The sequence below is a fragment of the Lissotriton vulgaris genome, chromosome 2_1 (assembly GCF_964263255.1).
Source record: "Lissotriton vulgaris chromosome 2_1, aLisVul1.2, whole genome shotgun sequence".
NCBI classification, from domain to species: domain Eukaryota; kingdom Metazoa; phylum Chordata; class Amphibia; order Caudata; family Salamandridae; genus Lissotriton; species Lissotriton vulgaris.
Window position 1 is genome coordinate 1,954,945,454 of NC_141687.1, and position 25,732 is coordinate 1,954,971,185.

The 25,732-nt window shown below is 47.5% G+C and overlaps 1 protein-coding gene across 1 annotated transcript in view; it reads right to left on the minus strand.

The window, feature by feature from the left end:
• Positions 1-3,249, minus strand: part of FANCI (FA complementation group I) — a 636,131-nt gene extending 632,882 nt beyond the window's left edge. The window contains exon 1 of the mRNA XM_086958134.1: positions 3,114-3,249. The gene's annotated coding sequence lies outside the window, so the exon portion shown is untranslated. The remainder of the gene's footprint in view (positions 1-3,113) is intronic.
• Between the last annotated feature and the right edge of the window lie 22,483 nt (positions 3,250-25,732).

Here is a 25,732-nt window from a genome sequence, read left to right on the forward strand (position 1 = left end):
TGTCTCCCTCCCTATCTCTGTCTCCCTCCCTCTGCCTGTCTCTCTCCCTCTCTCTGTCTCCCTCCCTCTGTCTGTCTCTGTCTGCCTCTGCCTCTGTCTGTCTGTCTGTCTCAGTCTCAATCTGTCCCAGCCTCTATCTCTATCTCTCTGTCGCTCTCTCTGTCTCTATCACTGTCTGTCCCTGCCTCTATCTGTCTCTGCCTCTATCTGTCCCTGTCTCTGACCTTGTCTCCACCTCTATCTGTCTCTATCTGCCTCTGCCTCTGACCTTATCTACCTCTGTCAGCCCCTGTCTCTATATGTCTTTATTTGTCTCTATCTCTATCTGTCTCACCCGGCTCTCACTCCCTGCTGCCCTCTGTCATCTCACCCAGCTCTCACGCCCTGCTGCCCTCCGTCACCTCACCCGGCTCTCACTCCCTGCTGCCCTCTGTCACCTCACCGGCTCTCACTCCCTGCTGCCCTCTGTCACCTCACCGGGCTCTCACTCCCTGCTGCCCTCCCACATCAACTGGGCTCTCAATCCCTGCTGCCCTCCCACCTCACCCGGGCTCTCACTCCCTGCTGCCCTCCCACCTCAGCTGGGCTCTCACTCCCTGCTGCCCTCCCACCTCACCCTGGCTCTCACTCTCTACTCTGCCCTCCCACCTCACCGGGCTCTCACTCCCTGCTCTGCCCTCCCACCTCACCCTGGCTCTCACTCTCTGCTCTGCCCTCCCACCTCACCCTGGCTCTCACTCTCTGCTCTGCCCTCCCACCTCACTGGGCTCTGACTCCCTGCTCTGTCCTCCCAACTCACGCTGGCTCTCTCTCTACTCTGTCCTCCCAACTCACGCTGGCTCTCTCTCTACTCTGCCCTCCCACCTCACCCTGGCTCTCACTCTCTACTATGCCCTCCCACCTCACCGAGCTCTCACTCCCTGCTCTGCCCTCCAGCCTCACCCTAGCCCTCACTCTCTACTCTGCCCTCCCACCTCACCCTGGCTCTCACTCTCTACTCTGCCCTCCCACCTCACCGGGCTCTGACACAGCCTCCTGGGCAAACACACAGCAGCCGCACCCCAGTACTTCACAGGTCTTTAAAAGACCATTTACATGTAAATGAGGCTTTGTTCACCTCTTCTTAGCGCCCCTGCTGCTCCACTCAGACTGTGGCTAGAATCACCTGGCCCCCACAGAGCAGTCTCCCTGAGTCCGCACTGCTGCTACCAGAGGTGTTTGCTGACGCTTGAAAAAAAAGAAAAGAACACAGATATTATGTCGGTAAGGTCCGCTAGCCACCAAGGAAGGGTTGCCGGGCCGCGGCCAGCCCGCGGGCCGTACTTTGAGTACCCGTGCCCTACTCCATGACTTCAAAGACTCCACACTTGTTACCCTTCTGGGCAACCTGTATGCCCCAGCACGTCCCATCCAGGGCCTGAAGAAATATGATCACATCACCCCATCTTGAAGGAACTCCATAAGCTCCCCCTGCTGGCCAGCATCATCTTCAAAACCGGCTGTATCATTTCCAAAGCCATCTGAACCAACATCCCTGTTTATCTTGCAGATGTTAGAGTTTTCATGTTTTACTAAAAATGTACATTAAATATCAATCACTCTGCACTGGACTTACACGCATATAAATGTATTTAAAGTTAATGCAATTGGCCGTGATGTTACCTTGTTTAAATTAGATGCACCATCATAATGTTTATTCTGTGTTTACAATTATTATTTGACATTACGTGCAACAAAATGTAACTTATTTCTGAATGACACTGCTCCTGAAGAGCCTACTAGAATATGTCCTTTCAGTTGCACACTGTACTGCATTCCTTCACAATCGTTTTCTGTTGTTTAGGTAATTAGTTTGACTGTACATATGCTGGAACCGTATGTTTGTTTGCAGAATAAAATATAAATTTAAAAAATAAAAAAAATAAAACTAGTTTGTTCTAATACCTCCAGGTGACACTCGCCTCTTCCAGCGAATCAATATTCATGTGGTTGGTAAGCGCTTAGGTGATAGGGTAATGTGATGTTTAATAATGTAAAATTGTGAGTTGTTGGAACAATAATCATACCATGCTGACTTTGTAGTTCTGTCCAATTTATATGAAGGAAAACTGTGCATAAATCATTGAAATTGGGGGTGAGGCAGTGCTCTTTTTGGACTTTTCCTAAACCTAGAGATGCTGTCCGATTTCTTACAGATTTGTACTGCACATCTGAGATTTAGCATCTCCGATGTTTGCTTGATATTTTGTATTATTATTATTTTATGGCATTAGTGGCAATTGACTTCTATGTAACTCTGCTGTATATTCATGTAATTCTTACTGTGTTCTACTTTTGAATTCTGTAATAAACCTTTGTGGTGTTTCTAAATTACTAATCTGGTAATCCCTTTTTTGAGGCCTTCCTTTTCTTTTGACTAATTTTTTTTAAATGTTGTTTTGAACTTCTCGCTAGGGAAACATTGCCTCGAGCTTTTAGGTTTGGGCAAGCTTTTGTATTGTGGGTTTCCCTAAGGCCCCGCACACCCACACAGACCAGGTCACCATCTCAGGTGGTTCTCGGAACACCTGCAGGCAGGACAACATCAGCCTGCAGACTAAAACAAGACCACAGAATGTTTCCACCTATTCTCCCAAGACCTGGAACAACATCCTGTATACATCAGGACCGCACCAACGCTGCTCCAATTTAGGAAAGTTTAAGACCGCCCTCCTTAAAGAACACTACATCACGAAGCATCAATAGTCCACAACTCCGCTGCATTTCGTATTAGTATTACTCTGGACTATAAACATGTCTTTGACAATGTACAGCGCCCCCCTGTCTTTTGGCCAGGTTCGCGCAATAGAAATTACGTATACATACGTTCAATTTTAACAGCAGGCACTAATGAAAATGTCATATAATCACATTAACATGATGTAACAAGTAAACTTCATTCGTCGTGCACAATTCACTTGACTCAGCAGAGCATTCATATTACGGACCTCACTATCTTGTTTTATACATCCGAGTAAGTTTCGTGAATGTGGCAACATAAAATCATGGAGGCAAAAATACACAATGAACTGCCGGCAAAAAATGTCTTTGCTTGTAATCCCCGCCCGCCTTACCTAGCCTTCTACAATACACATGCCAACAGCTGGCTCTAGGTTGCCGTTCTGGAATATAAAACTATTCTGCCATCTGCGTGGAAGTTACGGACATTCGTATTACCGCCACCTTTCGCAACTGTGGCAGTGCTGAATGCACCCAGAGCCAATCCCAACGCGCTGTTGCACTGACTGGCAGGCAAAGGGGCAGTACTGGGAGGGGCTTTGGTTGTTGTACCGCCCCCTAAAGCGTGCTATTGGCTAAAAAGTGAAGCACTTGCTTGAGAAAATGGTCATTATCAGGCGGAAAATACACTCCCACCACGAACCGGAAGAAATTTCTTCCCACGGACCCGGAAATGCCAGCTAGTTTTGCTGGCAACTGATGATACATACCGATCTTAGTTTGGACTTTTCTGCTGCAATACTGTCTCGTTCCCTTTACAAAACGCATTTTAGGGCATCCTTATTAAGTTCGGAGTTAAGCTTGAAACGGGGAGATCAAATGTTTGGTGTCCCCGCACAGAGCGCAGCAGTATACTGTTTTCACTGGTAGGATCCTTTCGCATAGGTTCATCGTCGGAAACAAACTAATCGTAGCGTTTAATCTAACGAGGGGGCATTTGTTCGTAAATTTAAGGTACCCTAATATGGAGGCGGTTTTTATTTGTAAAATTAAACGGACTTTCCGAAATCTCATAACAAAGAAAGTGTGTAGGAAATTGTAATTGCAATTCAGTCTGGATTGAAGGCTTCGGATTACGCTTCTCGTTCTTTACTACTCAAAACACAGCAGCCAATCACATTATTAAACACATACTACGCATCGCATGAGTTATTTTTCCACTATAAGTACTGTCCCACCAATCAGGACCAACTAGCTGCTATAAGAACTTATGTACTCGTAGTTCGTTCTGTCTTTGCTGCTGCACACCCTCAGATATCTGTGTTCTCTGTCTTCCATATACATTGCCAGTGAAGGCTGAATTTTCCCTTCTGCGCTGTGTACGTCGGACGATTTTTGGTATTTGTGCATGTAACGTTGTTGTTTCCATTACATGGTCTTGCTTGCTTTTCTTGGTATGTATTTTGAGACCGTGGTATCATCATAACTGCCAAGGCTTCAGATTACTTATGTGACATTTTCGTAATTTCAGTGTAATTATGAGTGACCTCTTATATCGAGCAATATCAAGCAATGAAGACGAGAAAAACAAACAACCATCATAGCTGCCAAGTTTTCAGATTCCTTGTGTATGACATTTCCATAGTTTCAGTTTACTTATGAGCGAAACTTGCGCACATATTGAAATAGTTGAAAAACAACTGGAATGGAATTTCAGTATTCTACTGCCCCTTGATTACGTTGTCCAAAACACTCTTCTCCAAAACGCTTCCATAAGCGTGTATAGTCTCCTCACAATCTACATTTTACACCTCCTCCACTGCACCTGCTTGCAGTACCATAGACAAATAACATTGCTGCCTCCAGTTTAAAATTGCCAGACTATTTTTGGCTACATACACTTTACCACAAGACTCATTAAATCCTAACTCCTTTCTTTCATAAGTATCCACCACATTATACGTTTGGCTACTGCCCTGAACTATAAGGTTTACTACTGCCCGGCAGGTAGGGTGTGTGATGGTAAACGAAGTATGGCAGCCGCTGGAGTATGGCCCACTAGGTTTGGATACGCATAGGTCTCGCTTTTGGACTTCATAAGTGTTTAGCCATGCAACAGTTGATGTTGTTGCACCAAGGATATTGTGCTGCATAACTAAATACTTATGGGTGTAAAGGAATATACCATTATGAATATTATGTATTTTTTTAATCTGGATACTCCAGTGCTTTAATTATATGTACCAATTAATCATTGAGAAGGAACACTCGGACACCCTGTGTTTATAGTCTAGTTTAGAAGTTATTCCAAGGATGGTGAAAACAATATCAAGGTTCCCTTTTAACCCCTTCCATGCTCATGACGAGCTCAGCTCGTCATGCAGTACACTGGTCGTGTGCTTATGACGAGCTGAGCTCGTCATGAACCATGGAAATCTGAAAAGTTCAGCACCGAGCGGGAATTGCTGTAGCAGTCATGGTGTTAAACTCTATTCCCTGCTCTGCTACTTTAATCACTCGATTTTCGGCTTCCTTATTTCTTTTAGTAGAAAGATTGAGCTTCTCAACCAAATGCAGGATACAGCGAATCATCATTTCTGCCCACTGTCCAAAGTGACATGTTCTTTGATTTCGTTAACAGGCGCCACTGTTCTAATATGGCCTCTTGCTGCATAGATTTAAAGGTTTTTGTAATGGCTGCTTAAGATCTACATGTGGATAGAGAATACGCGCTTTGTAAATGTTAGTTCAGAGTGCAGATTCTTTACGGTCTCAGAGGCCTTTTTTGCGTTATCAACATAAAATAAACTCAGTGGTCAGGCCCTGTATAAACACAAGCATTTGTCCACTGATTAGGAGAGTACCTTAACGTGGGTGAAAATCAAGATGGCACGGTACCAGATTCCACTGCCTTAGCACAATGCTGCTCTGGCAACACACTTACGAGGCTCTGGCTGCCCTGAACTGGTGTGAGGGTTGTTTCTGTTCTTGAATAGACATGTTGTCCTTGCACTTGTGCTCGGGATAGCAGGCAAGCTATTCCAGACAACTGACCCAGTTATCTCAAATCAGGTATGCTCACCACCTCCAAAACTCGGTGGAAAAGCTTATTATTTATTGATTCTGCTAGAACTAGTGTGGTGTCGTGGATAACACAGTGAGTGTGTTAGGGCTACAATATGTGATGACTATGTTACAATTTTTCCCTATTGTTGTCACTGTTCAAGAAGTCAGCTGTTTTTAATTTTTATCTTCTGGGATGTTACCATTTAAAATTGTGTGCACTAGAATAGGAATTTTAATATAAATATTTTAAAATGCGTATTCTATTTCTAGTCATCCTAGAGTGTATTCTTCATTAATGAAATATTGTTTGGAGTACCACGGCTGCCCCTGCACTTATCTTATGGAACTGACTGTAAGCAGGAAACAGTTCCTATACAAGATTGTGGAGTGGGTTGTGTCTGTGTTGCAGTCCGAATTGATTCACTGGTTCAAGTTGGTGCTGTGAACTAAGTCCTTGCACCAGGGGGCCAAGAGATCTGACCTCTAAGCTTCTGGGGGTGATAGGTAGGGGGCAGTTGTCATTTTCCCCATTGTGGTTACAATTCAAATCTGTATAAAATGGTTTTCTGAAAGAAAAAAAACTTAACGAGTTATCCCCAAATGAACCTTGCTTGCAAGGAAGACCAGAAATAAACTGTCAAAGACAAGCAACATACTTCACTTACACAAAAGCATTCAACAACACCAAGAATTTACAAATAACACACAATACCCACTAAGTAGCCTCGCGCCACTTCTGACCTATTCCTAAATAGCAGAAAACTATTCTTTGCATGCTGGTACCTGTCGGCCTTTGAATATCTACTACTACCACAACAACGCAGGTGTGCAATCTGCTTGATTTAACTCAAGGACTGGCTGAAGGCGTCTCACAACATGCTGGACACTTGACAGCAATGCTGGCGCTGTGGTTTCCGAAATGCATACACAGTGTAAATTACGCTCAATATTCACTGAATAGAAACATCAGCAAGGGAAACGTTCACGGCACAAATTAGCAATGTTTCACGAGGATCGAAGTGAACAATAAAAAAATACAGACGAAGTGTCACAAACTCACTGGCCAAGACCAGAACAGCAGTAAAAACAAGGGAACGTTCTGTTTTAATTGCCAGGTGGAATGACAAAGCGCTCGTGTGCGACGCTCATCCTTGATGTCTCGGCGTGCGGCCTGTGGTGAGGGAGGGGGAGGGAGTTGAAGCGAGCAAAACAGAGAGGCAGAGTAAGGCGCGGGAGAGCGAGAGGAGGGCCAGATGGCGCCTCGGCTCATAGGCGCGCGTAACCGCTAGCTCTAGGACGGCCGTGGTAGCATTTTTTGAGCCCACTCACTAAAAGTCTTGCCAGAGCAGGGCATGTGCTGGCTCAGGCGAGACCTAAAAATGAATCAGAATACCAGCAAGGGTTCCAGCCTGGAGAAGCTGATATAACGTAACCTCAACTGTTCAGGAGTTCTCTGAGGCTCTATGGTGCCAAGTGAGGACAGCCCCATCAGCCCTTTTTATGAAGCACAATTTCTGTGCATTCTTGAGACACTTACACTGCCAATGGCTTCTCAGTAGTTCTTCTGTATAAAAAGGAAGCTTTCTCTGCCATTCCCTTTCCTAGGGCTCTTCTGTATGTAAGTTAAGATTTTGCTGCCGCTGGCTCTTCAGCTCCACTGTATGGGAATGAAGCTAACTCTGCCACTGCCTCTTCTGCTGCTTTTCTGTGAAGCTCGTGCTGTGTGTTTGTGTGTTTTGTATGCATATCTTCATATAGCGAGGGCAAACTTTGCAGCAATGCCACTGTGGCCAAGTGGTGTTTGATTAACCCTTTTAGACACTTAGGCATCAGGAGGCAGCTTTCTTTTTCATGCTGCGCCTGTAGCTATAAGAATGATGCCTCCTCTGGTCGAACCACAACCCCTCAGTGCTGCTCTGCGGAGGAGGTTGGTGCTCTTCAGTGGAGCAGCACAAAATAGGAAGCATTCTGGAAGTCCAATAAAGCCATATTTTTCAAAACGCTGGTAAAGCATTTCAGCATGGAGTGAGTGTAGTGAAGAGGGTTGTTTGCCCTCTGTCATTCCTAATGTAGGTTAAGAATGGTCTTAGACATGTGACCATTCTGGCAAAGGTGATGATTGTTAAATGTCGATTCAGGGAATGAGGTAAACAGCAAATTAGTGGGATCTGATTTATTAGGGATGTCCCCTGAGGCTTGAGCGGGGTGGACTAACAACTCTCTGGGGCTCTTTTTTAATTCTCTCTTACATTTTAAAATAGTTGGAGTAATTGTGTGTGCTTTTAAAACTGCTATTTTGCACTTAGTTAGTTGGGACCTCTCCCCGAACCAACGATCGGGCGGCAACACGCGACCGCCGTCTTGGGAGGGAGTGGGTTACCGGGCTAGTGCTTCACCGTTCCCTGACAATAAAAGAGGAAGCTGGCGCGAGCGCGCAGCAGGCGCGCCAAAGGCAAGCGCACGGCCAGCGCACAGCGGCGGCCATGCTGCCTGTTTAACCAACGATATCCCATGCACTTACTCCTATTCCAGTAAACACCTCCACAGCCTGAACCCCATGAAACCTAATTCTGCTTGCATCACCATGAAGCCTCAACAATACACCATGTTGAACCTAGAAAACTGCCCGGGTTGTAATAAAATTGATCGACACTCTATGAGCCGACAGGACAGGCCACCTAAACAATCACCCATGGGTAAAACAGGAAGCAATGCAGGAAAATTGTATAAATGTGCCCTACTGAATGCAAGATCCCTAATCAAACACAGCATCGAGATAGCAGACCTAATTCAGGAGAAAGATATTGGGATTGTATTCATTACTGAGTCATGGACAGATGAAGGGTCTGGTCCAGACCTGATAAAAGCTACACTCCCGGGGTATACCTGCTATACACTAAATAGGCTGGGTAAAAAGGGAGGGGGACTAGCAGTGATACATATAAAAACACTGAAAGTAAACTTTAGCCCAACCTCCAACATGGAGTGCGAGGCATTAGACTTCTGTTTCTCACTGGGGCACAACTCCACTTTTAAAGGCACACTGATATATAGACCGCCTGGTCCCAGGAGTCGATTTACAACACAAGCAGACACCTGGCTAGAAAGAGGGATATGTGCCAGTTCCTATACCATACTAGGGGATTTTAATTTTCACCTAGAAAGGGACGGAGACACTCTCAATCTGGTAGACCTAATGAATTCGCTAGATCTACATCAACTGGTTACTGAGGCCACACACCTAGCTGGACATACTCTCGATGGCATCTTCTCTAATAACAGCCATCTGAGGTTCACAAACACGCTCCCGGTCATCTGGTCAGACCACAAGGTAGTGTTTTTTGAGGTATCATCACCAGCTCTAGATACCCGGAGACCAAGACTGAAACAAATAACCACCAGAGCTTGGAGCAGAATAAATGCAAATTAACTGCAAAAACAACTTGTCGCTACAGATCCTACGCTACCAGGAGACTTAGACGATGCAACTTGGGCCTATTCTACCTGGTTATAAGGAGCGACCAATAAACTTGCACCAATAAAAACCTTGAAAAACAATAGGGAACGGCCAAGCTCTCCGTGGTACTCGCACAACCTAAGAGAAAGTAAACGTCTCTGCAAACCCCAAGAAAGGGAATGGAGGAGGGAGTACAATGCCGTGGAAAAAAATAAATATAAACTCTGTTTAGCAGATTACAAGAAATTACTACACAAAACTAAACAAGACTTCTTCATAAAGAAAATACAGTCTGCAAAGAATTTCATCAAAGAACTATTTAAAACCGTTACAGCCCTGGCCCATCCCCGGTCAAATCCAGTCATAGCCAGCCAAGAACTGTGCGATAAGATAGCCAACTTCTTCCTCAAAAAAGTGGAGGATATCTATGATACATTTACAGTTGACTCTAACCTCATCCCTCAAATAAAGACGGCCAATGAGGTTGAACCAGGGAACATCACGCCTCAACTCTGTAACTTTACACCCACTACAGTAGCAGAGGTACACACCATTCTTACGAAAGTTAAATCAGGATCCCCAACAGACCCCTGTCCCCCCTCCATACTAAAGTTGATACCCGAATCAGTTACAACAATCCTGACAAAGATCATCAATATGATCTTCTCAGAGGGCTACTTTGCAAAAGCCTGGAAGGCAGCATCAACTCTTCGCTTGCTCTAAAAGCCTAAACTTGACCCCATGGACCCCAACAATTTTAGGCTAATCTCCAGACTACCGCTCCCCGCAAAAATAACAGAAAAACTAATAAACACCCAACTTGGTTGCTTTCTAGAGGAAGAACATAAACTTGATCCCTCACAGTATGGTTTCAGAGGCAACCATAGTACTGAGTCGGCTCTTATTAAATCTTCCGAAGAAATAAGAGCCACCCTGGATCAGGGAGGAAACGGAGCCCTGATTATGTTGGACCTTTCAGCTGCATTTTACACGGTCCATCATAAGTTGCTGATGGACCGGCTGCACAAGATTGGTGTCACAGGAAAAGCTTGGAAATTGAGTGAATCTTTTCTAGCAGACAGAGTGCAGACAGTTACGCTTGGCAACTTCTCTGCAAAGTCATTCTCCCTCCCCTGTGGGGTGCCGCAGGGTTCATCCATGAGCCCCACCCTCTTCAATGTTTCCCAGCTCGCTCCCCTTATTGGTTCCTTTGGACTCAAGCAGACCTCATACGCCGATGACACCCAGATAGTAGTCTCTATGATCCCCAAGGAAACCCAGGAGCCAGCAAGGCGTTTTCACGATTGTATGACAGCAGTGGGTGGCTGGATGGCCCAGAATTGTTTGAAACTCAATTCTGCTAAAACAGAAGTGATTCTGTTTGGAAACAACCCTCAATTCTGGACCCCAGCATGGTGGCCAGATTCTCTTGGCTCCCTTCCAACACCGGTCAGAAAAGTGAAAAACCTATGTTTTATAATTGACAACAAACTGACCCATAAAGACCAAGTAAACTCAGTTGTCTCAACAACCTCATACATTATAAAATCATGTAAAAAAATACTGGCCTATCTCCCCACAGACAGTCAGAAGACAGTAATTACGGCCTTAGCTATGTCCAGGCTGGACTATTGCAATGGCCTATATGTCAACGCGCAAGAAGGTCTCCTAAGGAAATTACAACTCTTACAGAATGCGGCAGCTTGACTACTGGCGGGCACCCCAAAATATGAATCTATCTCGGCGGATATAAAAAAGCTACACTGGTTGGCAGTTAAGAAGCGAGTTTTGTTCAAGGCCCTATGCATAACTCATAAAGCACTATACTCAACAGGTCCAAAACATCTGATCCAAAATACTAATTGGTATGCCCCAACAAGATCTTTGCGCTCCTCAAAAGCTAAATGGATTCGCATTCCATTGGCAAAAAAAGCCAATTGGGGTGGTAGGAGCTTTTTTGTAGGCGCCACCAAGGCTTGGAACGCCCTTCCACTCTCTCTTAGAGGCACAGCAGATCTGCTTGCTTTTAGAAAAGCCCTAAAAACCTGGTTGTTCAACTCTTAAACTCAAGGCAATAACACTATCATCCTCTAGGGGGACATCTCACATAGCACCAGGACGCCCATGGGCAGCAGTGCGCTCTATAAATATCATTAACATTAACATTAATCAGTGTAAGATCGGAAGAGGGAAGTCTTGAAATTGCTCCACAACTTCTATAAGTTTGGCTCCTGCAGGCCTCACACATCAGCAGCTCTGGCTCCCAGCCAGACATCTTCTCCACCCAGGTGGGGCAGGTTCACAATGATAAATAACTCACCTACCCACCACATAAGTTGGGAGGGCAGCGGGGGCCACCTGGTTTTCTGGTGACGAGCGCTGCACTACCACTGTCTTTAAAAGACATGAGTAAGTGTGTGACAGACTCCACTCACTGTTGATTGTAGCAGCAGCTGCAGCACTGTCTGACCCCCCCCATCCTACATTGAGTCAAGAGAGAGAGAGGCTCAGGGCCTGCCTACCAGTGCAACACCAGCATGACCAGTAAGATCAGGACTGATCAGTATTTGTGAAAATGCAATTTTGCAGAGCAAAGCAGTACACCACTGCACGCCGCAGGAGATCCCTGCAGCAGAGCTTCAACATTTCCTGCAGTTGATAAGTTTCCAAAAGGGGCACACACTGGCAATATAGTGATGTATGTTTGGAGAGCATACACATGTGCATAATGGGGGTGACCAATCAGTGTCAGGGGAGGTAGTCAGGTCAGCCTGCGTTGTGCCAACAAATGAAATGCTGTACAAACACGGTGAACCAGCCAGCCTCGTCATACCTTACCAGAACATTTATTGGCTGCTGAGTGCTGCCTGGCACAGGCGTAGATCGGTAGCCTCACAATAATAGTGGAGTTGATACTATAGACTAGAGCACAAAAAGAGAGGCCCACCTCCCCCAGGACCAATACCCTGGGTACCGGAGCCCTTGCAGTAGCCAAGGCTTGTTAAGTGTCCAGTCTAGACATCGTGCCCCCTGAAAAACCTACCAGTATCATCGACATGGACGGTCTTATTATCATAATTCAAGAGCCAAACAGAGTCCTCCTCCATCTCTCCTGGATGATTCAGCTACTCCACGAATTGGGGTTCATCATCAATGTCTCAAAGTCTCTATCAGTTTCATATCAGAGTCTGGAATTCCTGTTGTTTCAGCAGGATTCAGTCCTGGCCCAACTCAAACTCCCTAGCCCATAGATTGTGTCCCTCAGGAAAAAGTTGAGGCGATCATTGTATTCTCTGACAATCTTATTGCGGGTATTCTTTAGGTTTGTGGGCCTTCTGGCATCATTCATCCAGGCTATATTTCTGGCACCCCTCATTATTGAGCTCTGCCCAGGCTCACAATCCTCCATCTCTGGAAAGTGTTGTCCTATTCGGAGCAGATCAAGTTGTCAAAAGAGGCCAGAATGGAGATATCCTAATGGCTGGATCATATGGATGACTGAAACAGCAAGGCCATATTCACCAGATGTTACGGAGGCGATCATAGAGTCTGATGCCAACAGGTGGGACTGGCAAGTGAGATGTGGCCCGATTGCCACAGGGGGCAAATGGTTTCAAGAAGAAGCCAGGTCTGGTGGCTTATGGACTAATGCATCCACTGTAGGGGCCTTTGGTCGACCTTATGGTCACTGATTCTAATCCAAGCTGGTCTGCTCAGCCTATAAGCCTTCTGGGATCGCAAAAATGTGTACCATTGAGTTGGGGAACAATAAACATCTGTTATTGAGTGCCAAGATACCCTTGTGTGGACTTGCACTTTACAAATACACGTTATGAAACTTCTGGCGGGATCCTTTGTGATCAAGACACTGTCCCCTTGCAAGAGGAAATGTTGCATCCTCCTGCGGATGGACAATAGCTCTGCAGTGAGGTATATAAACATGCTGGGAGGCTCGTGCTTGTGACTCCTGGGGGAGATTGCCAGAGATTTCCGGCATTATTGCCTGGAACATCAGATAGCAGTGACAGCAAAGTATATCCCAGGTCAGAAAAGCATAGTGGTGAACTGGAACTCTTGGTAATGTCAATATTGAAAAAGCCGGTGTCAATAATGATGCATTCATGTATATAAACAAAATCCAATTTTTATTGACGAATGATCCCTTTGTGAACTCCATGTCAACTTCGACTCAGAAATTCGTGATTAAGCAGGCCCTAAGACCCAGGCCAGAGGTCACTGATTGACAGATCACAGGTTGAGTGGCACGTAGCCAGCAGGCAAATCCGTGAACAAGAAATCCCAGATCGGCGCGCCACTACAGTGGTCCAGGGAGAATGGCCCCAATAAATCACACATGGAGGGGTGCGCACATTCCCAAAACACTTTAAAGTCATATGCCACATTAAGTTAGGAACACTTAGCCAATGAAGAGTTTTGGGAGACACTGGCAAATGGCAGGCATTTTCAGAACAAGCTTCTTTCTTCCTTACCCAAATTTAGGCCCCTAGCACCCATAAGAGATATGTTGAGTCATAATAGTGGGTTTGTTGGTGCGACCAAAGAAATATGGATCCCATGGGGGCGATGTGCAAATTGATTGTCATCTTCTTGTCCCAGCTTGCAGTTTCAGGGCATGGCCTACAGGACAGTCAATAACGTCCGTTCAGCCATTTCGGCTGGTCACCCTCATTTAGGCGAGAAACCAGTAGGGTAACACCTGTTGGTCTACAAACTCCTTAGAGGAATCAGGATGGTTTGTTCTCCCAAGCCTAAATATTCGATCTTGTGGGATGCTGATGTGGTTTGCAGTTTTCACTTCTGGGCCAGCAAATGAAGCTCTTTCATAAAAGCAACTGTCAGCTAAGTTGACTCTTCTTTTATGCCTCATTTCATGTAGGCGAGTGTCGGATGTGAAAGCAGTGGACATAGCAGGTAGAGTATTCTTGCCCTCCGGGAGGACTTTTTGATTCTCTAACTTTATTAACACCAATTCTTGTGTAAGTTACCCAGCAGTTCCAGACAATTAGAAACTGTGTGTGGTTAAATGTCTTAAAACATACAAGGATTGTACCCACAAGCTTCACCAAAACCAAGGTGGTCAGCTGCGTATTCTCCGCAGTAATCTTTTCTACGGTTTCCTCAGCAACTCTGATCAGATAGGTCAGACGGCTTTTGTCAAAAGCTGAGACTAATGTGTCCACCTTTGGAGCACATTCAATAAGAGCCGCTGTGACTTCCAAACCATTTTCTGCGAGGTCACAGTTAGAGGATATCATGGCAGCAACTGATGGGTCCCCTGATTCGACATTTAAGATATTTTTACCACAAACCAATAGTGGATGTATGGATGTAGCTTCATTAGTGATGGCACAGCAATAAACAAGCATGATCCAAAGCCTGTGGTCCTGACATGGAATGAGAAATGTTCAAGCTGATGTGTCAAGAATTTTCAAATCTATTAGGGGCACAGAGGCAAGGATTATCCCACCCTGGTGTCTGCTGTTATTGCATGATATATCTGATAATCATTGATATGTTGTTTTGATTTTTTGCCTACCCCTTGATTGGATACATGGGTTATTGTATTGTATTGTATGTTGGATTTATATAGCGCTTATAACCCAGGGGTCTCTAAGCGCTTGCCTTGGGAACCCGCCCTGGCTTTTCCCTGTGAGATAGCCCCTACAGGGCATCCCCAAGGTGAAAGCCAGGCATCCCGCCGCGGGGGGCCGTTGTGGAGATTAAGCAAGCTTAATGCCCAGAGTTGCAGAGTGTGAACCCATGATTAGGTCAAGCACCGAAGCGAGAATTATCGAGTCCGTGGACATTTGAGCTCAAGACCCTGCCGCGTCGGGAATTGAACCCTGGTCCTGGGTCTGACCTCTGCTTCAGGGTCTGCCTGCTCTAACCAGTGAGCCACACTTCTCCTTATGGAGAAATAATACGATTGGTTTTTCTCGTGTAACAGGCATGAATACCATAGCAGTGTAGACGTCATCTGGGTAGTGTTTACTGAGCTGCAAGAGCAGCGTAGACATCATCTGCGTAGTGTTTACTGAGCTGCAAGAGTGATGACGTTGTAATCATGTTCCTGGATGTCACAGTTCTACAGTGTTGTGAACAGTTGGATGAAGTTTTTTTTCCTGGATTCCATTGTAGTGAGTTTGTGTTTGGTTGGAACTGTGTTAATCGATTCAAAGAAAGAAGACAGACTATGAACACATCAGGTCTTAAATGGGATGGTTGGTCCTGATTGGTTGGGCTTTACTGATGATAGAGCAATGGCTCATAGGATGTGTAATTGGTATGTTTGTGATTGGCTGCTGTGTTTTCAGTAGTAGTGAAATACAAGCATAATCCTTGCCTCCGTGTCCTTAAAATAGCTGAAAATTCTTGACCCATCAGGTTGAAATTGTTTCATTGTATTTCACCCATCTATGTATTTTGCACTTCATGGTCCTGATTTTTTTTTTGTAATATATTTTGTTGTTTTCAAAACAAAAACATTCCACCAGATGCAGAATGAAAAAAGCTATCAGGTGCTGGTTGCACAACAACATACCCTGGTCGCACCCAGGTATTCTTGACCAAGCCATAAGCAACAGAAGTCATATATCGTTCCCTAACATAATAATTGCAACAATCAGCAAGAGCATCAAAAGCAGTTGATTCAATAAAGGCCAAGTATCCTTGAAGAGCATGTGAGAAGCACCTGTGCCACACATTTAAAAACAAAACACAAATCGAAACTCCCCCCCCTCCCACCCCGGCTTGTAGGGTAAAGGCAATGTGTAGCCCAAAAGAGTACATTATAGGAAAACTGCAACCAGTATCAGTGAGTACAATGCTGTCAGAGGCAACGAAGCACCTCGGGAATACCCCAGATAGAGGTAGTCAAGTAGTGAATACCCCTAGATCAGAACACAACAGCCTAATCCCTAGCTACGGAATCTGCATCCTGATCAACCTCAGGAACTTTCAGCAGTATTACTAACGCTTCCCCAGCCTTCGCTGCCTCCAACACTTTCTCACTATTTGCTCGTCAAGCCTTCGCTGCCTCCAACACTTTCTCACTATTTGCTCGTCAAGCCAACTGTACTCTAACTGTGCCCTCACTTTCCGCCCATTTTGAGTTCAGCCTTCCATCTCGGAACACTTGGACCCTTCTTGGATTTCCAATGTGTCGTAATATCTCTTTTAGGAAAGAGAACGCTCAAGTCCAAGAACTTACTAGTGATCTTGTTTTTAGAAGTATGAGAGAACCAGTGCAGTAGACAAGTACCTATTGTGGGCTGTATGTCCCTCTCCGTTATATCACACAGCAGAAAAACCACCTCTTCCCAATACAACCCAAGCTGGGGGCAGGCCCACATCATGTGACGGAAATCCACACCCTCCGTATTGCAGCACGGGCACAGTGCTGAGCCCATGCCAAAATATTTATTACTTTTAGCCGGTGTGGGTACGCCCGATGGTGAATAAAAAAATGTGCCAGCTGAAAACAAGCATTTCTAGTGCCTTTCCATGCCAGCTCCACTAGTTCAGTCCATGCCTTCTCAGGGATTTCTTCACCCAAGTCCTCCTCCCATTTCTGTTGCAGTGCCAGCAATACACCAATATAGGCAGGTACCTGCCTTAAAGGTGCCTGGTGCTTCCAACTACATACTGACAGGCCATTTAAACGTGTGGCTCAGACAGTCCCTACCTCCAATGCTTTTGCATGGCCGCAACGAGGGCCTATGAGGCAAGTGGTACCTGTCCAGCAGTTTACTGCAGGGCGCTATCCTCATACAAGTCCCCCAGTGTATGCAGACACCTCTCTTCTAGTTGGTCAACGCAGCCCAACTGCCCCGATACGCTAGAACAGTGCACATAGCCAAAGGCATCTCAGGGGCATAAGGAGGCGCTATCTGCGCTCTTTTCTGGCTCCTGTTCCAACAGAGCTGAAACGTCCTGAACTCATGAGTGAGTGCCTTAAGCCGCTGCAAAATAATGCGAGAGAGCACTTGTCCAGATCCCCTCATTCCCTCCAGGTCATCCAAACCTCTAAAGTCCAGCACAACTGCCTGGGTAAGCCACTGCAGCTGAGCCGCCAAGTAATCGGTCTCTAAATCAGGGACCGCAAGTCCACCCTCAGACTTTGGCCTCATTAGAATTTTCAATGCCACTCTACGTCTGCCAGCAGACCAGAGAAACTCAGTGAGCATCGGCTGGAGTTGTTGAAATATCGACAACAGTATCCAGACCGGGAGGGTTCTAAAATAGTACAGCAGCCTGGAGAGGGTTACCATCTTGAGGAGGGCCACCCGGACAGCCACTGAAAGGGGCAGGGTCTCCCAAAAGTCAAGGTTACGATTAAAGCCCCGGATGTCAGACCCACATTACCTTCCAATAAGTCTGACTGCGCATGATCAATTTAGGTCCCCAAGTATGGTAATTAATGATGTTCCCACTACATCCCATCAGTACTTGGAAGGCCATCTGCCATTGGTGCAGCTGGAAATAAGCAAGAATTCGACCAATTCACCCGGAGTCTAGCAACAGCGCCAAGGTCATGAATTAACCACTTTGCTCCGGCGAAGGCGTCACTCGTATTGGCTAAAAACATGTGTAGATCATCGGCGTAAAGCACAATATAATGGATTTTCCCTGCACACAAAGTCCCAGATATCATTGCCCCGTCCTGGCCTGGGCCTCTAAGGGCTCCATGGCCAGGGCAAACAACAAAGGGGAGAGCAGGCATCCCTGCCTCGCCCTGCGACCCACAACGCAAGCGGCCAAAATCAAAGACCGCTGTTTTCACCCGAGCGGTAGAATGTTTGTACAACAGCGCTGTCCAATCAACAAAAACATCCCTCAAGCCAAACCAGCACATTACTTGAAATAAATAAGGACAAGTATCAAATGATTTCTCTATGTCAACTGATAGGATGGCGGCTGCTTCTTTCGGATAAGTGTCAGCTTCTAATACAGGGATCAGGTGCCTCACATTGATGGCTGTGTTCCTAGTTGGGATAAATCCTGCCTGGTCACTATGAACTAATTGGGTCATATGCAGAAGCAGCCGAGACGCTAAGACCCGACTTAAAATCTTATAATCGGTAGTCAATATAGACAGTGAACTATAAGCGGTCCTATCCGACTGTGATTTCCCTGGTTTCAGAAGTGAAATAATAATGGTCTGGCAAGTGGTGCCAGGCAGCTGCCCTGCGCGCTTTGCTTCATTATAAAGTATTACTAATTTGGGAGCCAAAAGATCTATGTAAGTCAAATAAAACTCCATCAGCAGACCATCCACCCCAGGGGTCTTCTTCCACGCCATATGTTTAATCACTCCCCAGACTTGCCCAAGCGTTATATCTTGGCCTAGCAACTGTGCCTGTGTCGTATCAAGAGGGTAAGAGCAGGTTTGCCAGAATGCCAGTTGAAGAAAGCTCATAATGTTAAAGGCAATACAGAGGGACTTGAACTTGACACGCCAAGCCACTGGTAGCCAATATTGTCTGCGGATGGCGTTGGTCGTGGAGCAGGTTCTAGGAAAGCCCAAAAGAGTTCTAGCAGCCACATTTTGGATCATCTGCAGTTGTAGAGTTTCAGCCTTGTTGACCCCCAGGTACAGAGAGCTGGCATAGTCTAACCTAGACATGATGGTAGCCTGGACGATGACCTAACGAGTGGAAGAATCAAAGAAACCTAGCAAGGGTTTTAACCCATGCAGGAGACCAAAACAGGTGCCCACAACTTTTTTTGTTTGGGCCCTGGAGACTGAGGGCCGAGTCTACCCATACACTCAGGTTTTCAACCACCTGTTTGGGGGCGGGTGCACGTCTCAAGGATGCTGGCCACCAACGCTCGCTTCACAGCTCAGGGTCTTTCCCTACCAGCAAAACCTCAGATTTTCTGGCGTTATGATGGAGACAGTTAGCAGACTCTACGACAGCTGCAAGATCGCTGCAAAACTTGAGGGCATCATGAATGGAGTCGTTATACAATGCTACTCCTAAATGAGTATCATCAGGATATGATACTACTGTTAGTTCTCTACTCCTGGCCATGGCTACTAAAGGTTGCGCGCACAGATTAAATAACGTAGGGCTCAATGCTGAGCCCTGTGGAAGCCCCTGTTTCACAGTATGTATCAAGGAGGCGAAAGGGGGGCCGCCACCTGGAAGGTTCTGTCCGCAAGGAAAGAAGCGAACCAAACCAGGGCTGAGCCCACAATTCCAGCCTCCTCCAACTGTTGTAACAGAATCTGGTGTGATACCGTGTTGATTGCAGTGCTGAAATCTAGTAAAATCAGCCCCGGGGTGCGTCCAGCATCTAGGGCTGCCCTTAGATGTTCGGTCACAGCTAGGAGACCAGAATCCATGCTGTGACCTGGGCGAAAATCATTCTGAGAGGCATCAAGCAAGGTGTTGCTTTCCAAAAATCCTGTCAGGATGGAATCCATTTAGGCCTCAGTAATCTTGGACACCCACAGCAGAAGAGAAATGGGGTGGAAATTCTCTGGTTTGGCGGTATCCAGAGTAGTAGATTTTTTAACAGCACGACCACCCTGGCTTGTTTCCAAGCCCTAGTGACAACTGCCTTAGACAGGGACATGTTGATCAACAGACACAGAGGTATAAGGAGCAAAGGCAGGGATTTGAGAAATAGTTCAGGCTTAAGCGAATCTGTTGGAGAGCCAGATTTAATCCTACTACAGAACATACGCAGCTCCTCCTGAGAGATCAAGGGGAAGACAGCGAGAGTGCAAGTGGTAAAAGGTCTCTGAGCAGGACTTGAATTCATCGAAGTGAGGTGGAAGGTCCTCTAGATGTTTTCAATCAATCAATCAATCAATCAGGGATTTGAAAGCGCGCTACTCACCCGTGAGGGTCTCAAGAGCTGGGGAAGGGGGGAGGGGGAGAGATGGGGGTGGGTCCGCAGAACTGTTTAGCCAAAGAGCCAGGTCTTGAGGGTCTTCCTGAAGGTGTTCAGGAAAGTGGCGTGTCTGATGTTTGCCGGTAGCTCATTCCAGGTCTTGGCTGCAGTGTGAGAGAAGAATCTTCCGCCTGCTCTGGCTCTGTGGTGCGCTGGGTTTCGGCCAGTGCGAGGTTGGAAGATCGGAGGTTATATTTGGGTACCTGGAAGTTGATTCTGTCATTGAGGTATTTGTGTCCGTTGTTGTGCAGGCATTTGTAGGTGTGAGTGAGGATTTTGAAAGTGACTTTTTTCTCCACAGGTAGCCAGTGGAGACTTCGTAGGTGTTGATTGATGTGTTCCTGTCGGGGATGCAGACGACGAGTCTGGCGACGGTGTTCTGTATTGTCTGGAGTTTGCGGAGTAGGGACTTGTTGGTGCCGGTGTAGAGTGCGTTTCCATAGTCCAGTTTGCTGGTGATGAGTGCGTGGGTGACTGTCTTCCTTGACTCAGGGGGATCCACTTGAAGGTCTTGCGGAGGATGCAGAGGGTGTGGAAGCAGCTGAAGGTGAAGGCGTTGACCTGTCCGTTCATGGGGAGTGATGAGTCTAGTATGATGCAGAGGTCAGGGCGAGGTCTGAGGGGGTAGGTGGGCTTCCGAGGGTGGTCGGCCACCAGGTGCTGTCCCATGTAGTGGTGGTACCGAGGACTTCTGTCTTCTCGGCGTTAAGCTTCAGGCAGCAGTTGGCCATCCAGACTGCGACGTCTTGCATTCCTTTCTGGAAGTTGAGTTTGGCATTGGTGGGGTCTTTGGTGAGGGAGGGGATGAGCTGGGTGTCATCGGCGTAGGATACGATGTTGAGGCCGTGTTGTCGACGATGGCTGTGATTGGGTCCATGTAGATGTTGAAGGGGATGGGGCTCAGGGATGAACCCTGTGGGACTCTGCAGGTGATTTTCGTGGGGTCGGAGAGGAAGGGTGGGAGTCTGAGCCTTTGGCTCCTTCTGGTGAGGAACTATCAGATCCAGTCCATGGCTGTTCCTTGTATGCCTGCGTCGTGTAGTCTGGCAACTAGTGTGCGGTGGGAGACGGTGTCGAAGGCCGCTGATAGGTCGAGCAGGATTAGGCTGTGAAGTGGCCTTGGTCCAGGAGGGTGCTGATGTTGTCTGTGGCAGCAAGTTGGGCAGTGTCTGTGCTGTGATTTCTTTGGAATCTGAATTGGGATGGGTCGAGGACGGCGCTCTCTTCAATGAATCGTGTCAGTTTCCTGTTGACTGTTTTCTCTGCAACTTTGGCTGCTAAGGGGAGGAGCGAGGTGGGCCAATAGTTCTTGAGGTCGGTGGGGTCAGCTGTGGGCTTCTTGAGCAGAGGTCTGACTTCTGCGTGCTTCCAGTCGTCTGGGAAGGTGCCTGTTTTGCAGGTGGTGTTGATGGTGCATTGCAGTTCGGGTGCAATGGTGGCTGCAGCTCTGTGGTAGATGTGAGGGGGGCAGGGGTCGTGGGGGGCCCCCGAGTGGATGCTTTTCATGGTCGAGGCGGTGCCTTCAGCTGTGATCAATGTCCAGTTGGAAATGGTGGGCTGACTGGTGTTTCTGGGGGCCGTCTGTGGTGCCTAGTGGATGGTTGATGAAGTTGTCGTAGAGGTTTTTGATCTTGAGGTAGAAATAGGTTCCAAGCTTGCCGCAGAGGTCGTTGTGGCACTGCCAGTGGCTAACAGAACTTGGTAAGCTCAGGGGCTTCCAACGATGGGACGATGTTGGTATATCACACATAGGCGACATGATCTATAGGGGGGAATTGAAGTCATTCCAGGCTCTCAAGACGGAATTCGGGCTCCACCACTCACAAATGTTCAAATACATGCAATTGAGACACGCTTGGAAGGCGCAAAAGGTACAACTTGCGGAAATACCCGAGTATGCGCCACTAGAGGGTAGACTACTCCAGGAACACATATTGGGTAAAGCGGTCTCCCTCACCTACAAAAGCTTGACTAATAATATGCTGGGCGACCTAGCGAGACTGAGGGGCGTGTGGGAGGCAGAGGTGGGTGAGATGGAAGATATTGACTGGGAGATGGTCCTTATGCACCCCCGGGAGGTGGCGATCAAGTCCAGGCTCCGCCTCATCCAGTTAAACGTGCTGCACAGGACATATTTTGATAGAGTGAGACTGCTCAAAATGGGGAAAATAGCAGACTCCACATGCCTGAGGTGCGGTAGTCAGCAGGGGGACTTCTACCATATCATATGGCAATGTACAAACATACAAAACTACTGGACAAACATCTTTACCGAGCTGGGGGAGGTTTTAGGGGCGGAACTCACTCAGGAGCCTAAGCTGGCCCTACTGGGCTTGACCACTGAAGTGGACCTGCCACGACCCCTGCTCATTTTTCTGGTACTAGCGCTAGTAGTCGCCAAGCGAGACATAGCAAAATACTGGGGAGCAGCAGAATCGCAGACCCTTGAGGAATGGAGACGGGGGCTGGACCTTTACATGGCAGCGGAGAGGGTGACCTATAAAGCAAGAGGATGTCCCAAAAAATTCCGAAGGGTGTGGGCCAAGTGGAGGCAGTATCATGGTCTGGAGGGAGGGCAATGAGGGAGGGAGTCGAAGGGAAAGAGAGGATTGAAATATGAAGTGTGATGTACAAAGACATGTGTTGACTGTGCCACCCAACCGCGAGGTACCTCGGGTACATGAGACCGCGTGGTGTAACAGAAGTGCTGGAAATAGTGGTTGCGGGGGGGGGAAGGGGATGGAGTGGGAATGGTTGTAGATAGATCTGCCTATGTAAGTGGACAACGACTCTTGAAAACAACCCAAGGTGTGTCAAGTGGCTGTAAAGTTGAAGAGTTGAGGGGGGCAAGGGGGGAGTTGAGGGTTCAATGGGAATCAATCCCAAATTAAAAAAGCAGATATTCACTGTGATCTGGACTATCCTTACCGGCTAAATTGGTTTGCCTTCAACATACATCTTACAAACGCCGCCCAACCTCCGGGGTGTGGGCTGAACGGCTGTGTGACGATGTGCTTTTTATACATATTGACTCTCCCGAATCTGGGACAGCTGAGAATCGCATACCATGCTGGTCTTTTCTGCAATAAAAATAATTAAAAAAAAAAAAAAAGCTTTCCGCAGAGGTCTTGGGATGGGGCAATATCTGTGGCTTTGCTGCGTGGGTTGGTGAATTCTTGCATGACACTGAAAAGGTCCTTGGAGTTGGTGGAGTTGGCCAGGATTTTGTTGTGGATGAAGTTCCTTTTGGTGGCTCTGATCTGGTTGTGGTAGTCTGTCTTGGCGTCCTTGTAGGTGGTGTGGTTTTCGGTTGTCTTAGTGTTTCTCCAGTTCTTCTCCAGGTGTCTGCAGGTGCGTCTGACTTCTTGGAGAGCGGTGGTGGACCAGTCTGCTTTCCTGGGGCATTGCCTGTTGGGGTTGCGTAGCAGGGCGAGCTCATCTGCGCAGTCGGAGATCCAGGTGTCGAGTTATCTGGCTGCGTCGGATGGCCAGGGTGGTTGTCTCGGGTGAGGGCGGAGTTACGTTTTTCATCGGTAACCTTGCTCCAGTTCCTTCGGGGGGGGGGAGGGGGGGCTGGTTTGGGTGCCTTGGATTTGTTGATGGTGAAGTGTACGCAGTGGTGGTTGGTCCATGTCAGCTGCGCTGTGTAGCTGAATTGGATGCTGTTTCCTGCCGCCAAGATGGGGTCAAGGGTGTGTCCTGCTCTGTGGGACTTGTGTTGATGAGTTGTTTAAATCCGATGCTACGAAGGTTGTCATGAAGGATAGTGGAGTTGGGGTCGCTGGGGTGGTCGAGGTGGAAGTTCAGGTCTCCAATGAGTATGTAGTTTGTTGAGGTGATGGCGTGGGGTGCGATGAAGTCGGTGATGGTGGTGGCAAAGGGTGTTCAGGGGCCAGGGGGTCTGTAGACGAGGGCTCCTCGGAGTGTGGCTTTGGGGGTTGTCTGGATCTGGAAGTGCAGGTGTTCGCCGGAGGGGAAGGTTTAGCTGGAGGTGGATGCATTTAAGGGTGTCGCCGGTGCTGGCATCAGCGGTGTTGGAGGCCGAGGTGGCGGTGCGTGTCTGGTGTCAGTGGAGGCGGGAGAACTGGCCATGGGTCGTGTTCAGCGAGGCCTGTTTGCATTCTCTAAGTCTTCCAGGGTTGAGTGCGAGGAGGGTGGTGGTCTTGTGGCAATGGGTAGTGGGTTGTCCAGAGTTCCTGGAGCTAGCCGCAGTCAGGTCGCGTATGAGTTTGCATTTGGCGAGCCTTCGGCGCGCTGGCGGCGAACCCTCTGCGAGCAGCTGCCATTAAGTTGGGGGAGGTGGTAGGGAGGAGAGGCTGGGAGGCGGGAGCAGGGGAATTCTGGGGGGGAATTCCCAGGGGCAATTCTAGGGGGGGGGGGGCGCAGGCAGGCACAAGAAAATAAAAACAGTGGTAGAATTAGAGCAAGACACGGATGGGCACAATAACAGTGGCACAACAGGGAAAAATTAAGGAAAAAACGGCTGAGAAAGGGTACGGTGGTTGAAGGCAGTCTGGTCCCAATTGGAGCGGGCAGCAGGCGCAGGACCGGGCAGTAGCCTCGAGCCTCCCAAGGAGTGATCAGACCAACTCATCAGGATAGGGGTGTGGACTATGAGAACAGAAAGGTTAGAGAACACAGGGTCAAGCAGGTGACCTGAATAATGGGTGCAGCCTACGACCAGTTGAGTCAGATGACAAGCAGCAATATCTGCTAAAAAGTGCCAGTTTCTGCATCTTGTGGACTATCCAAATGCAGGTTCCAGTCACCAATGATACTATAATTGTCAGATCTCATGGTCAGTGAGCTAACTACCTCAGTAAATGCTGCCCTAAACTCTTTAGATGGCCCCGCGGGCGGTATACCAGTAGCCCAGACACTGTATAAGTGGCGTTAAAGGAAATCCGAAAACGCACGCACTCACACCCAGCCAGGACCTCTTTCGCAGGCGTAGCAAGGTGTAGCAAGATTTAAAAATTACTGCGATACCGCCACCTCACTGTTAGGGGTTGTGATGCTGAAGCCTTGGGGAAGTGTCAGCCTGGCTCAGCCACAATATCAGCTGAAAGCCAGGTCTCGGTTAAAAAGAGGACGTCAGGAGATTCATCCTGCAACAGATACTACACCTCAGCATAATGCTTCACTAAGGAACGGCAGTTGAGGCTCAGGAGTTTGATTGTATGCCTGGAGGGTCGGGGGCTGCTAGAGGACGATGCAACAGGCCAGGAATTAAAGCTGCATTTTATACAACAAAACGGACCCTCCGGCAAGTTACAAGTAGGATGGTTGCAGAGACTGACCAGTTTCCGGATAGCCTGAAGGTCACCATCAGAGTTGCATTGTCTACCCCCCCCCCCCCCCCCCCAACATATATTAGAAGAGAGTTTGAGTGCTTTAGTATGTGTCCATTTAAGGATGGTGAGGGACAGTGAAGAAACCTGCAGGGATACAATATATTGAAGTAATCCAAGGTATAAGCCATTATCCTTTAAAGCAGAGACCTGCAACATGTTTTGATTTGAGCCCTGTAAGCAGAATGTTTGGAGTCAACTCCCTAACCCTCCTTCC